Raw genomic sequence first — 13,427 nt, forward strand, 5'->3', positions numbered from 1 at the left:
AGAGGGATTCAAACACCGAGATTTTTACGTGGTTCGGCCAACCTCGCCTACGTCCACGCCTCCAAGCTTTCCGGGCTTGAGGATTCCACTAAGCAAGCCTCCAAGACTTCAAATGCTTACACTTGACTTCCAAGGTGTCAATGGACCTTTACAACAAGAGATTATCCCCAATCTCTTAACCCAAGTGTATCCCAACACTTACAATCACTCAAAGTAAAAGATTACAAACTGTTTTGCCTCTCACAATATATAAGATTACACAATGATGCTTAATATGTGAATAGATGAAGCAAGAATGTGTTCTAAGCTCTATGAATATTGAATTCTCGAATATTAGCTCAAATGGTCGTGTTGTGATCAAGCTTCTTTGAATTTGAATGAGCTTATTTATACTTGGAGCTGAAAATCTAGCCGTTACAAACTGTCGGATAGAAAACGGTTCGCCGTTAACCATTAACGGTTAACCGTTTAGGCTGGTCAAAGTTATCGTTGGGCCAATTTTCAAATAAACGGTTTGCCGTTTAGGATTAACCTTTCGCCGTTAACTTCCAGAGACCTGCAAGATAAACATTGGTTATCCGTTTACACTAAACGGTTAAGGACTTGCATGAAGTGGCTTCTCTGGATATTATCGGTTGACCGTTTACAATAAACGGTTCGCCGTTTATCTCCAGTAACCTGCAAAACAATTTAGCCTTATCAGTTTTGGTTAATCAGTGATTCTGGACGTTATCGGTTAACCGTTTTAAAATAAACGGTTCACCGTTAGGTTCCAATAGCCTTCCCATCTTTGGTGTTTTCCGTTATTCATAAACGGCTAGAGCTTAGGCAATATGTTGCTCTCTGGTGCTAATCGGTTAACCGTTTAAAAGAAAACGATTTACTGTTAATTTCCAGTAACCTTCCCATATTTTGTGTTTTCCGTTTTTCATAAACGGTTAGAGGTTTAGGAAATGTGTTGCTCTCTGCCTTTAATCGGTTAACCGTTTTATATAAACGGTTCACCGTTTATGACCAGAATTGCAATTTTAAACAAGTTTTTGTAGAGAATCTCTTTCTAATTTGAAAATCCATCTTTTATGAAGAAATAAGGCAATGATTAAAAGGGCTCTCATTTATTAAGAAATAGCTCCAATATTTTTGTCAAAAACCATATAAAATTTGTTATCATCAAAATCAATATTATTAACATATTCATGTTAACAATCTCCCACTTTTTGATGATGACAAATTTCATTCAATGTTTAGCTCCCCCTTAATATGTGCTCCCCCTACATGTATGGCCAAATTGAGAAATGTGGATAAAAGGATTTTTGCTTTTAAATCTCCCCATTAAAAAATCTTAAAAATCTTAAAAACCAACCGTAATTATCTCCCCCTTCATCATCAAAAAGAAAAGAGGAAATAAGAAATACGCAAATCCGTTAAAGAAATTACCCAGTTTTTGCAAGCGAAAATTTTGGCAAAGTTTCCCCTTAAAAATGATCAAAACCACTAATACAAAATGAGATAAACACTTCTAAAAATAAATTAACATCAACTTCTTCTTTCAACAAGCCAACAACTCCATGAACAAAACATAATAACACTTCAATATCCACAAACATACCAACACTCCAATATCAACAAATAAACCAAGTCTACAATATCCAACAAGCAGTCAATCATAAATCATCAAACATCTAATCATCAAGAACATCACACACATATGCATCAAAATCCAAAAAAATAAACATGCTGGCAACCAAAATGTAAAAATGTATGTGCGAAAACAAAGCTCAGGAACTATGGTGGTGGAGAAGATGTGCTCCCCGGATCATAGCCGAAATAGCCGAGAATAGTGCGCTGTCCAGCAATAAGCTCAAGCTACTGATCAAGGCTCTACCGCTGGAAGATCTAAAAGTCAGAACGCAGCTGCTGGTGGTCACGGGAAATAGTGTCCAACCGATCAAGAATCAGCTGCTGGCGCTCCGAAATCCGCTGAACATCAGTGATCAGCTGCTGCACGGCGTCTGAAGCAGGAGGCTGAACTGGAGCTGGAGGTGGCATAGAGGCAGATGGCTGCTCGGGAACAACAGAAGGCTCTGGAGCAGGAGGCAGCTCGGAAGAGGAAGGAATGTCAGCATCCATCATACGCTCCTCAAAGTCTGAGTCAGCTGGAGGCCGAGGGACAAAACGACGACGCGGAGGAGAATGATGAGCTCCTAATCTAAAGTCAGGAAGCTGATCGGAAGGATAGATATCATTGAGCATCCGATCGTCCTCTGCAGCAATCAAGGTATCCCGGTTTTTGGAGTTGCTTGTCTTTATCCACACTCCATTCTTCCTGGAGAATCCAATACTGGTCATGGCCTCGGGACCAATCTGTCGAGTCTCCATATGTCCAGTATCAATAAGTGGCACCTCAAAGCGTCGCAGTATTTTAATGATGATACTGCCATAAGGAAGCAAGCGGTGGTTGACCGCTGGAGTACTCAACATATGTCGCACAATAATATACCCGAGGTTAATGGGACGGTCTGTAAGAAGGCTATCCAATAGGGCAACGTCCAACCTCGTAACCTCATCTGAGTGACCCTTCCTAAGAGTCACTATGTGCTGTAAAATAGAGTGAAGAATACGAACTTGGAGAGGTAAAAGTTGAGACCGAAAATGAAGCATACAAATCTCATCCGATAAGTCTCGACGACGACATATATTTCGGACGCCATGAGTATGAGAAAAAGTATCAAAGGAGAGGGTTTTCCTAGAGGTGTAAATATCAAGCCCTTTACAAGAGATACCTAGAAAGTCAGCTAAGTCCGCATCATCAAATTCTATGGGTACACGGCCTACTTGAGTGACTATCCTATTTGGGCGAGTATCGGAGATTTCCATATTAGAGTAAAAGACTCGCACTAGATTTGGATAGACTCGGTCATCAAAATCAATACCAGATTCCCAAGGCTGAAGCATATCCCGAATACTTCTACCACATACAACCAAATTACGGAAATCATCAATGTCAACAAAGAAGGATTCAAGTACCTTTCGACCATCGAAGCGTTCTTCGAACCGCTTGGAGGCATAGATTTACGCCTGGGATTTCTCCGAGAGGGTTCAGCCATGGAAACACGTAATGGGATGAAAGTAAACCGATAAAAGGTTTAAGAAAGAGTAGAGGATGTGAGTAGGATGTTCAATTTGGTTGAGAAAGGTGGAAATCGGATTAAGAACGAAGAAACTCGACCCGCGACAGTTAGGGTTTAGATTTGGGATTTTTGAATTTTGGGCTCGATTTGAAGTTTTGAATCGGTAGAAATGTTCTAAAGGTGATAAGAAATGATTTTGAGGGTTTGATTTGGCACGGAAAGCAAGAAAAATGAGGATTTGAGGACAAAGAGACCTTCGGCTGCGCAACAATGGAGGAAACAGTGAGAGGGTAACTGGAGAAGGAGAAGAAAACCTTTGAACAGTTTTTATATTTCGCGAAAACGGTTAACCGTTTATTGAAACGGTTAAAGGGTAACTTTCAGGGGCTGAAGAAAGGGAAACAGTGAAAGCCTAAGCGCTTAACGGCTAAGGAGTAACTGTTAGAGGACTCACTGTTGAAAAACGGTTCATCGATTGTGGCAAACGGTGAAAGGGTAAACGGACAGACACATAATCTCGTTACTGGAATTAAACGGTGATCCGTTTATAGGAAACGGCTAACCATTTATTTTATCTGTAATTTCGCACATTTGATTTAATTTTTGGCTAGCAAATAATATATTCCAATATCATTTAATTGATCTGAAAATATTTTATGAGCCAATTTAATGCATGATTCATGGACATGTTTTCAACCAATCAATTTATATAATCAAGAGTTATCAATGCAAATTCATCATTTGTCTACCAAGCTCAAGCATTTCATAAATAGTAATCAATCAATTCAGTACACTCAATAGCATGAATAGAGATGTTAATGCAAAAATTTCATCATCCCAAGTTCATGCCGAATTTTTGAAAATTGTTCTTCGCAAAACGGTTTTGTGAAAATATCGGCAAGTTGTTTTTCCGTGGAAATAAACTCTAATGCAATATCTCCCCTTTGAACATGATCTCTCAAGAAATGATGTCTTATTTCTATATGCTTGGTTCGAGAGTGTTGAATAGAATTCTTTGAAAGGTTTATAGCACTAGTATTATCACACTTAATAAGAATTTGTTCAAGATTAATGCCATAATCTCTAAGTGTTTGTTTCATCCAAAGTGCTTGTGCACAACAACTTCCGGCAGCTATATATTCAGCCTCGGTAGTTGAAAGTGCAACAGAATTTTGTTTCTTGCTAAACCATGAAACAAGAGAGTGTCCTAAAATATAGTAAGTTCCACTAGTGCTCTTCCTATCCACTTTATAACCAGCAAAATCCGCATCCGAAAAACATGTTAAATCTATGTGAGTTCCCCTAGGATACCAAAGGCCAATATCTATGGTTCCACTCAAATAACGGAAAATTCTTTTAACAGCGAGCAAATGAGATTCCTTGGGACATGACTGAAATCTTGCACACAAACATACACTAAACACGATATCGGGTCTACTTACAGTCAAATAAAGTAGGGATCCGATCATACCTCGATACATTTTGATATCCACTTCTTTACCTTTTTCATCTTTGTCCAGCTTGGTTGTTGTGCTCATTGGTGTATTCTTGGTCTTTGAATCATCAATGCCGAATCGTTTGAGTAGATCCTTTACGTACTTGGCTTGATTTATGAAAATTCCTTCCTCGTTTTGTTTTATTTAAAGTCCAAGGAAATATTTCAACTCTCCTATCATACTCATCTCAAATTCTTTGCTCATACACGATGAAAATTTTTTACACAACAACTCATTAGTAGAACAAAAAATAATATCATCAACATAAATTTGAACAATAAGTATGTCTTGGTTCTTATGCTTAACAAATAGAGTAGTATCCGCTTTACCCATAAAGAAGTCATTTTCTAGCAAGAAATTTTTAAGTCTATCATACCATGCTCTAGGTGCTTGTTTTAATCCATACAAGGCTTTGAGCAATTTATACACATGATTTGGAAATTTTTCATTTTCAAAACCAGGAGGTTGTTTCACATAAACTTCCTCCAAAATATATCCATTTAAGAAAGCACTCTTGACATCCATTTGATATAAAATAAAATCCTTATGACATGCATATGCTAACAACATCCTAATGGATTCTAACCTTGCTACAGGTGCAAAGGTTTCATCAAAATCAATTCCTTCCTCTTGGTTGTAACCTTGAGCCACTAATCTAACTTTGTTTCTTACAACCACACCGGATTCATCCATCTTATTTCTAAACACCCATTTAGTACCTATTATAGATTGATGTTCAGGTTTAGGAACTAATTCCCACACATTGTTTCTTTCAAATTGATTTAACTCCTCTTGCATTGCCATAATCCAAGATTCATCATTTTCTGCATCCTCAAAGGATTTTGGTTCAATTTGAGAGATGAATGCATTATGCTCACAAGTATTTTTAAGTGATGATCTAGTTGTAATACCTCGTGAGGGATCTCCTAAAATTACATTTTTAGGGTGAGAATAGACATACCTCTACTCCTTGGGGAGTGTTTGAGAAGTACCTTCATTTTTCTCCGCATTTGGTTCTTCATGATGTTCCTCTTGAATTTCATGTGGTGCATCCTCTTGATTGTCATTCGATGCTTCTTCTTCTTGTTCTTCTTCTCCTACATCATCATCAACAACGACTTTCTCCGTAGAGGAGGGGTTAGACTCATCAAATGTCACATGCATAGATTCTTCCACAACTAAAGTTCTTTTGTTATAGACTCTATAAGCTTTGCTTGAATTTGAATAACCAAGAAAAATACCAACATCGAATTTTGGATCAAATTTACCAAGATTGTCTTTTGTGTTCAAAACAAAACATTTGCATCTAAAAACTTTAAAATAGCTAATGTTGGGTTTTCTATCTTTCCAAAGCTCATATGGAGTTTTATTAAGATTAGGTCTAATCAACACCCGATTTAAAACATAACAAGCGGTGTTGACGGCTTCGGCCCAAAAATATTTTGGTAATGCATTTTCATTTAACATGGTCCTAGCCATTTCTTGAATAGATCTATTCTTTCTCTCAACAACTCCATTTTGTTGTGGGGTTCTAGGTGATGAAAATTGATGCTCAATGCCTAGATTATTGCAAAAACTCTCAAATGCATGATTTTCGAATTCTCCTCCATGATCACTCCTAATGCATACAATACCATGCCCTTTTTCATTTTGTAATTTCTTACAAAGCACTTTAAAGGCATCAAGAGCATCATCCTTATTGGCTAAGAATAATACCCATGTATATCTAGAATAATCATCCACTATCACAAATGCATAATATTTGCCATTTAAACTTGCATATCTAGATGGCCCAAAAAGCTCTATGTGAAGAAGTTCAAGTGGTTTTGAAGTAGAAATATGGTTTTTATTCTTGAAAGAAATTTTAATTTGTTTTCCAAATTAACAAGCTTCATAAATCTTATCCTTTTGAAAACTAATTTTCGGAAGACCTTTAACTAAATCATCTTTCGAAATTTTTGAAATCAAATCCATACTTGCATGTCCTAACCTTCTATGCCATAACCAACAATCATCATGCAATGCCGAAAAACATTTATCAAGAGTAGATGCACATTCTATGTCAATGATATAAACATTACCACATCTATTTCCAACAAATAGGGTTTTGCCATCACATGAGTTCTCAATAACACAACTAAGTTTATCAAATATAACTTTATAACCTTTGTCACATAATTGACTAATGCTAATTAAGTTGTGTTTCAAGTTTTCAATCAAACATACATTCTCAATTAGAGTTGAAGAGACTTTACCAACATTTCCAATTCCAAGAATTTTTCCTTTTGAGTTGTCTCCAAAAGATACGTCTCCACCATTTTCAATTTTGGTGAAGCTTGAGAACCATCCATAGTTTCCGGTCATGTGCCTTGAACAACCGTTGTCCAAGTACCATTTATTCTTCTTCTTCTTTAAGCCCTACAAGAAAAAGTCTCAAGTTTTAGGTACCCAAAGCTTTTTAGGTCCTTGAGAGTTAATAACGGTTCCTTTTGGAACCCAAATGCATTTGACACCATAATATGCATTCCTTTTCACGGGACATCTAAATTTCATGTGACCATTTTGATTACAATAATGACATGCAATCTTATGATCATTTGTGGAGGTAGCTTTAACAAAATAATTCTTATAATACTTTTGCTTCAAGTTAGGCTTATATCCAAGTCCTCCTTTATCAAAAACACATTTTTGTGAGTTAAGCATATTATCTAACATCTTTTGCCCATTTGTAAATTTCAAAACAATTTCATTCAACTCATTATTCTTTTTCTTGAGCAATTCGTTCTCATTTTTCAACTCATCTATGTGTGATTTCAAATGCTCATGTAAGATGCTAGGTTTCTCATTTGATAATGCAATTTCATCATGCAATGTTTTGTTTCCTACTTCTAGGCATACAATTCTTGCATTTAGAGATTCATTTCATTTTTAAGCTTTGCCATTTCCTTTTTAAGACATACATTCTTTTTACCAATTTTCATCAACTCATTATGCAAATCTTGAAAAGCATCATATAATTCATCATAGGTAGGATCACTTACCTCATTGAGATCATCATCCCCTCTTATTGCCATGAGTGCTAGGTTTGATACTTCTTGCAATCCTTCTTCATCATTTGATTCTTCATCACTATCATCCCAAGTTGCAACCATTGCTTTCTTCTTGAGTTTGTTGATAAGTGGGCATTCCGATCTTATATGTCCAGGCTTCTTGCATTCATAGCAAGTAATTGCCTCCTTCTTCTCCATATAGTTCTTGAAGTTTCTGAAATTTTTTCGCTCTCTAGTTTTCTTGAAGAATTTTCTGAACCTCCTTGGTAGCATGGCTAGCTCTTCATCATCCGGTTCACTCTCCCCATCACTCTCATATTTTGAAGCTTTGAGAGCAATGCTTTTCTTCTTCTCCTCATGTCCTTTTTCTGCAGCTAAATCCTCTTCATACGAAATAAGAAAACCAATTAAATCATCAAGAGGTAAAGTATTTAAATCTTTGGCCTCTTCAATAGCGGTTCTTTTAGGTCTCCATTCTTTTGGAAGTGACCTAATGATTCTCTTAACTTTCTCACTATTTGAGAAGGTTTTCCCTAAGGCACCTAGGGTGTTCACTATGTCCGTGAATCTAGTGTACATAAAATACACATTTTCATTTTGTTCCATTTGGAATAACTCATATTGACGAGTGTATCTACTGATTTTAGACTTTTTCACTTGATTTGTCCCTTCATAGACAACTTCAAGTTTGTTCCATATCTCTTGTGCACTTTCACAACTAGATACTCTATGGAATTCTTTCTTATCAAGGGCACAAAACAAAGCATTCATAGCCTTGGAGTTTAGAGACATCTTTCTCTTTTCTAACTCACTCCATTGACTCGATGGTTTAGGAATATCATCTCCTACTTCATCTTTGAACGTAGGCATGAATGGACCATCACAAACAACTTCCCAAATTTCATAATCTAAGGCTTGCAAATAGATTCTCATTCTAGTTTTCCAATATGCATAGTCATTACCATAAAAAAATGGTGGTCTAGTTGTGGATTGCCCTTCTCTAAAGGTTGAGTCATTTAGGGTTGCCATGGATCTTTTACTCTAGACGATTAAGTCTTAACAAGAGAACGAGGCTCTGATACCAATTGAAATACAAGTATGCAACCCAAGAGGGGGGTGAATTGGGATTCTAAAAAATTATTCAATTTATTAAAGAAAATCTTAATGCAATTATAAATCAAATTCAAAGCAATGACAATTAAGATGATCACAATATAAAAAGATAAGGGAAGAGGGATTCAAACACCGAGATTTTTACGTGGTTCGGCCAACCTCGCCTACGTCCATGCCTCCAAGCTTTCCGGGCTTGAGGATTCCACTAAGCAAGCCTCTAAGGCTTCAAATGCTTACACTTGACTTCCAAGGTGTCAATGGACCTTTACAACAAGAGATTATCCCCAATCTCTTAACCCAAGTGTATCCCAACACTTACAATCACTCAAAGTAAAAGATTACAAATTGTTTTGCCTCTCACAATATATAAGATTACACAATGATGCTTAATATGTGAATAGATGAAGCAAGAATGTGTTCTAAGCTCCATGAAGATTGAATTCTCGAATATTAGCTCAAATGGTCGTGTTGTGATCAAGCTTCTTTGAATTTGAATGAGCTTATTTATACTTGGAGCTGAAAATCTAGCCGTTACAAACTGTCGGACAGAAAACAGTTCGCCGTTAACCATTAACGGTTAACCGTTTAGGCTGGTCAAAGTTACCGTTGGGCCAATTTTCAAATAAACAGTTTGCCGTTTAGGATTAACCTTTCGCCGTTAACTTCCAAAGACCTGCAAGATAAACATTGGTTATCCGTTTACACTAAACGGTTAAGGACTTGCGTGAAGTGGCTTCTCTGGATATTATCGGTTGACCGTTTACAATAAACAGTTCGCCGTTTGTCTCTAGTAACCTGCAAAACAATTTAGCCTTATCAGTTTTGGTTAATCAGTGATTCTGGATGTTATCGGTTAACCGTTTTAAAATAAACGGTTCACCGTTAGGTTCCAGTAGCCTTCCCATCTTTGGTGTTTTCCGTTATTCATAAACGGCTAGAGCTTAGGCAATATGTTGCTCTCTGGTGCTAATCGGTTAACCATTTAAAAGAAAACGGTTTACCGTTAATTTCCAGTAACCTTCCCATCTTTTGTGTGTTCCGTTTTTCATAAACGGTTAGAGGTTTAGGAAATGTGTTGCTCTCTGCCTTTAATCGGTTAACCGTTTTATATAAACGGTTCACCGTTTATAACCAGAATTGCAATTTTAAACGAGTTTTTATAGAGAACCTCTTTCTAATTTGAAAATCCATCTTTTATGAAGAAATAAGGCAATGGTTAAAAGGGCTCTCGTTTATTAAGAAATAGCTCCAATATTTTTGTTAAAAACCATATAAAATTTGTTATCATCAAAATCAATATTATTAACATATTCATGTTAACAGAATCCTGGTGGAGAGCATTGGATAACTGTAAAGAGGATTTTGAGATATATTAGAGGAACCTCAGATGTTGCATTATGTTATAGAGGATTAGAATTTACTGTTAGGGGCTATGTGGATTCAGATTTTGCAGGAGACCTTGATAAAAAGAAATCCACTACTGGCTATTAAGTTTTGATGTTCATTTTTCTTTTTCTTTTTAATTTCTCCTTTATAAATATATTCAAATATTTGAGTCGAAGATGGCTAAATATGGAGTGTAGTGCCTCTAGAAACGCATCTTCTTAGTTTAAAAAAAAATATTTCTTTTTCTAATTAATTTTTCTGCATCATTTTCACATTTCTGCATGCATATTTTCCTTTCATGTTTAGAATAGGTTGGGGGGTAGAATGTTGTTTAAAAAAAATTGTGTTATTTATTTTAACATTAGATGACATGATTAATTTCAAATTTTAGTATTTGTATTATCTTTGGTCTTAAGTGATGTTATGCTATGTTTGCTACTTTTCATGTTGATGTCGGAGACAAATATGAGTTGCTTGAAGAAATGAACATGTCATAAATAAGTGCCAAGTGAGTTGTTGAGCCTATCATTTTCTTGGAGAGTAACCCTTTTGCCCATTCTCTATACAGCTTAGCAGTTTATTATTTTATACACGATCTCTAGATTTGTTTTGAGTTAACCCTAAAAAAAAATTGTAAAATAAAAAAAAGAAGAAAAAAAAAATGTGTGTTGCTACATTAGGAGGCCCATCTAACTCGTAGATATAGATGATTATTTAGAGCCCTAAAAGACGATGGAAATGCCATTTTTTATCCATTTGAGCTTTTCTAGCCATCCCTTTTGAGAAATATCCATAGTTAACCATTTTGAGCCTTAAAAAAAAAAGCCTTTTATTTGTTAAACTTATCATCTTGACCCACTCCGATTTGGAGTATTACCCGATATCTTATAAGTTCCATCACCTATTTATGTTTGAGAAAAATGTAAATAATTATTTTGTTTAGTGACGTTGTGCCAAGCAAAAGCAAAAAAAAAATTATTTCAAAAAAAAAGAAGAAAAAAAATAACAATAATAGGTGAAATCCACCTTGTAACTTAAAAAAAAAACAAATTCCTCTGTATTTTTCTCAAACATACACTTTGTTTTCCTTATTTCCCTTCTTTGTTAACCATGTCCCTAGCCTACGTTACTTCCTAATAAAAATCCTTGATTTTATGGAACTATAGTCTGAAGTAAAAGCTAGTTATATGGGCTAAAAAGATGTAGTGATGGATAATAAAAAAAAAAGAAGAAAAAAAAAGATAAATAAAGTGAGTTGACTAGCATTTTTGTTTGACTTGAGATTGTATTATTTCTAAGCTGAGGGCATATTTCTTTCATCTTGGTGAGAGCATGTGATCTCACTTCTTTATTATTTTCTCTCTCAAGTACTATTCATTAGAGTGACTATTTTTATTGGGTTTAATTTCTTTGTGAGAGTGTCACTATTTCCAGTGAGATTTTGGGGTTTGACATGTCATTCTTGAAAGTAGCTATGACAATCTACTAGGCTGATTCATGTAGTGATGTTGCTTTAGACTGGAGATAATGCTTATACATTTATTTGATTGCTATCATTAGTCTGATTGAATAAACAAGATTGTTTAAAAAAAACAAAAAAAAATTTGTGTTTGAATTTTGTTTTCGTTTTATTTGCTAGGGACTAGCAAGCTGGTTGGGAGGTGTGTTGAGTGTTAGAAAATGTATATTTATAAAGGAGAAAATCGTCATTTTACATTTCAAGTCTTACTAACAACCCTTACTTTTATGTATTTAAGGTTCTTGTAATTTAATTATGTGTGTTTTATTTTAATTAAGTATTTTGTGTATTTTAGGGGCATCATAGTCATTTCACAATAAACGAGAGATCAAACGGCAAAACGGACATCACTTTTGAACTCAGGACGGTCGAACACCTTAGGAGGAGCATAAAAGGAAAAATGACACTGTTCACATGTACGGTATTGTCTACGTTACTGTTCACGACACTGTTCACATAGACGGATCGATGACGTGGCATTGACCGATGATGTGGCATTGACTGATGAGGTGTCATGATCCTGTTGGTCTAAAATTTTTATGAACTGTTGATGGTGACGTGGCAGCATATTAGTAGACCAAAACTTGCGCGTACGGTACATGCATTACATAGAATTATTTTCAATCAAACCGCGTTACTGTTCAAAGCCGGGTCAAACCGTGTTACTGTTCATTCACGTGGTCAAACCGTGTACTATTGACTGATGATGTGGCGCAATCCTGAGCGTCCAAACTATTTTTAATCCGATGACCATGATTTACTCAATGTATCTATAAAAAGAGGGCCTCCCCCCCTAATTTGATATCTCTGAATATATTTTTGGGATCTATTTTCTGTAATTCCTTCTCCATCTTGTATTTTCTATGTATTTTAATAAATTCTCATTTTGCCCTTAGTTCAATTATGAGTAGCTAATTTTCTTTCAAGCTTGGGTTGAAGGTGAAGTCTCAACATGTGTTATGGGCTTTATTTGGTAAATTTATTTTCTCTTCCCCTCTAATTTTTGTGGATGTTTTGATTTCTCGTCGATAAATAATACTAATCTTGTCTAGTACCGCCTTGGTTTCACCGGCCCCCTAGTACAAAGTTATTATTATTTGGCACGATAAGCCCTTAGCACCATATTGATTAGAGCGTGGTTCATGAGGTGTAGATTCCCCCCTCATGATTTAATTGGCATTAATAATGATTATTTAGCCTATGATGCATGTTGATACGGATCCAGATACCCAAGTACGTCATCTCAATAAATTTCTCTTCAATTTATTCTCGCCATTTCAATTCTAATTTTAGGATAATCCAAATCATTTTCACCACAAATCCAACCACCAATTTACAAAATTAATTCTACACACAATTAAAATCCACCTCCTCGTGGAATCGACACTCGTCACCATTAGTCTATTCTACAATAGATTTGTGCGCTTGCGAGTTCAATAAAATTTGCACAACACTACACCCATCAATTTCCTAACAGTTTATATTACTCAGCCGCTTTTTTTTTTATTTTTGGTTTTACACTTTTACTTGTGTTTTGTGTTTTCATTAGTTATAGATTTCATGAATTTTTCGTAAAAATTGTCAAAAAGGTTCCAATCCTAATTCAATCCGAACTTATTCAAATCAGAACCAATACGAAATATTTATCCAATCCGAATTCGATCCAAACTATGTGAAATCGGATCGGAATGGATTTAAAATTTGGATTAAAATCAGATGGACTTTTTTCCCA

Source organism: Citrus sinensis, chromosome 2 (assembly GCF_022201045.2).
Source record: "Citrus sinensis cultivar Valencia sweet orange chromosome 2, DVS_A1.0, whole genome shotgun sequence".
NCBI classification, from domain to species: domain Eukaryota; kingdom Viridiplantae; phylum Streptophyta; class Magnoliopsida; order Sapindales; family Rutaceae; genus Citrus; species Citrus sinensis.